The sequence below is a fragment of the Helianthus annuus genome, chromosome 10 (assembly GCF_002127325.2).
Source record: "Helianthus annuus cultivar XRQ/B chromosome 10, HanXRQr2.0-SUNRISE, whole genome shotgun sequence".
Lineage (NCBI taxonomy): Eukaryota > Viridiplantae > Streptophyta > Magnoliopsida > Asterales > Asteraceae > Helianthus > Helianthus annuus.
This window is the reverse complement of record NC_035442.2, coordinates 2,355,648-2,358,719: the sequence shown is the minus strand read 5'-3', so window position 1 is coordinate 2,358,719 and position 3,072 is coordinate 2,355,648. Positions and strand designations below refer to the sequence as shown.

At 37.3% G+C, this 3,072-nt stretch overlaps 1 long non-coding RNA gene across 1 annotated transcript; it reads left to right on the top strand.

Moving 5' to 3' along the window:
• The first annotated feature begins 257 nt into the window (after positions 1 to 257).
• On the top strand, positions 258 to 2,002 carry LOC110883787. The gene is made up of 3 exons (XR_002560656.2): positions 258 to 371; positions 632 to 1,026; positions 1,117 to 2,002. It is a non-coding gene; the product is annotated as an uncharacterized LOC110883787 (long non-coding RNA).
• Positions 2,003 to 3,072: the final 1,070 nt, after the last annotated feature.

Genomic DNA, 3,072 nt, shown 5'->3' with positions numbered 1-3,072 from the left:
TACCTAACCGACATGTTTCGGTATCGGTATCGATACCTAGTTTGGGTGAAATTCGGGATCGGTATTAGGCGGTATCGGTATCGGTTCGGTATCGGATACCGATATGCTCATCCCTAGTATTTACTACAATATATATGCTATGCGATTTATGAAAATACCCTAATTCAATGTATTTAGGATATATCCACTTGTGTACACATTACTTATTTTCTCACGCTTTATGAAACTATGTATTTAGGATATTATATTCACTCATGTACACATTACTTGTCCTCTCTCGCTTTATGAAACTTTGCAAATATGTCTTCTCTCACCCTTGTCTCGTTTCTTGATGCCTCAAGTTCTGACAAGCCAAACTGCGAATCCAATGAGTATGTGTGTGTGTATATATATATATATTTGTGTATGTGTGTTGTGTTTCCCTCAGTAACAATCGGCGGATACTCCCCAGATTGAGGAAATATATTTTTTGTCCCAGGGTCGGGGATGGTGTTCTTGACCAGGCTGGAGGTTCCTGCCGCTCTTCGAGCCCCATTCCGTCCACCTTATAGATATTTTATTAGGACACTATTTTGTTACCCATACTTTTTTTTCTCTTTTCAAATGATGTTTGGAAAATTCGTTGTTGCAGAAACATGAGGATCCTTTTCTAGCACAAGTAGAAAGGCGAGAAGCGTTCACGATGATTTAAAACTACAATCCTAGTAAATTGGAATTGAAGAATAAATATACATACAGATAACAACAAAGCACAATTAATATTTGCAATCTGAAAGGTAGGGTGTAAAGGTACATTAGCTCAGGCATTGTCAACATATCGGGAAAGTGAACTATTCAAAGCGAAAAAAAAGGAATGAGGTGAGTTTCTTGAATAGAATTTCAAGCAGCCTAGGGAAGATGCAAATGAAGCTACAATGATGGAAAAAACACCAGTAAACCTGAAGAAGAACGAAGGGATGCTCATAGCAAATCAATTATCATCTCCAATAACTACATCTTTGGTCGCATAGTGATGTGCCATAAATTGTACATATCTATAATACGAATTTACTCCCATTTATGAATACTTTTGAGGCAATTTAAGAAGGAAACACCACCTAAATCATTTCTTTTCAGATTTTACAGTATTTGAAGGTCCAAACTAAAGAAAGAAGCAAAAAACAATGAAAACCGAACGGAATACGAAGTTTCCAAGAAGCAACCCAGTGCACAACAAAGGTACGACCATGCCTCTTACCTCGGCCCGTCTTTTGAAAGAATCAGAACAACTTGGTGGGCAAGAAAGAAAGATGGCAGGCATGACCGTGCATAGGCATGCACGATCATGCCCCCACAAAAGACAAAACATAACAAGACAAAAGCTCGTGACCAAAGTACACTTGCTTCCATCATTGTCGGGGTAACTCACCATGCACGGTCGTGCATGGTCTCGCACTCCCATGTCCAAGACCCTCGGGAGACAGAAATGAAAAATTCTCAATCTTCTAACAGATTCAAGGACAAGCACGACCTTGCGCTCCTTGGCACGCCCGTGCTCCCCTGCCTTACATCCCCAAGGCTGATAAATTTGTGCCTCCATTGTTCTTTCACCATTGGCTCTAGTCCCTTGGAGAAAGTGTGGATGATCCATGGAGCTTGACTAATCAATAGCCAAGTATGCCATGACCATGATGCTTCCTAAGCCCCCTTTTCTTGTTAGTGAGAGGTTGATCCTTATGGAAGGTCTTCATGCCGTTAAAACATCTCTAAAGTTAAGATCCTACATCCCAATTTTATCATCCATGTTAAGAATAAGGAATCGTTAGATTAGTTCACTAAACATATGTAATAAATGAGAGTTGAGAGACACTTTGTTGCACACGTACTTGCACTTGAGGTAGAGCTTGACAATCATGAAGTGTGGTAATCGCCACTAGTAAAAGTGTTTCATATGGTTGTAATCTCTATGCCTTCCCAAACTCTTGGATTAGTTAATATTATTAATATAATATTTTTTTTCTTATTTAATGTGTTTATCCTTTTGGTTTATCATCTTTTGTGACAGGATTGCATGACCCCTTTGAAACTAAATTAACTTAACCTATTAATTTAACCATATTAATTTAACCTAACTTATGTTGACTAAGGTGCGAGTACGGCTTCTGGTACCCTTAATTAGACCCGGTGTTCTTGATAACCTTAGGAGAGGTGAAGTTATTAATACACTCACGGTGTGTGACAACCCATATACTAATAAGGGAAATCTGAACTTGGCCTATCAAGATTAATATTATTATGTAGACTTCTTGTATTGAACTTGATACGGGTGATAAGCTTCTGGTATCGAACTAGATCTTGGGGTAATAATATGGGTCAACATTTAGCAGGAACTCATTGTAGGTCGGATCGACTTTGACTCGGATGTTTTTGCATTAGAAAGAGAAAGATGACAAACATTTTTTGGTTTTTGATCGATTTACATATTGAAAGACATATTTAAGACGTATGTTGAAATGATACTATGCTTTGATGCATAAAAATGTGTACAACCAACCTAATTTGCTCACCCCAAGTTTAAACTGTGACACGTACCTTATATTACAATAACGTAGAAAAAGACAGAAGACATAATTTACTAATACAAAAGCACACATCAACTCTAGAACTGATAATAACTTCATGTATATATAAGAGAAGTAAAGAGTGATATTTACCAGGGGCAGACCTATCCCAAGCTGTGGGGGGTGGGCGCACTCCTTGAAAACAAATTAATGCTATTTTACGTCGAAAATTCCGACCACACCCCTTGGAAATTTTCAACGGCCTCCTTAGAAAAATAATATTATGAATTTATAAAAAAATTAAAATTTGTAAATTTTGATTATTATTAATATATAACTTCATTTATATAATTATTCTTTAACCACTTAACATAATTTAACGCTCATCCTTGTAAGATTAAGCCCAATCTATAGTCCAATGTTATTAACTCAAGCCTAAACCAAACGCAAAGAAATGTTAACTTAATATAATAAACCATAACCCAACCGCACATTCCAATTCCCTGCTATCGCCCACAACCCCAGCAACTTA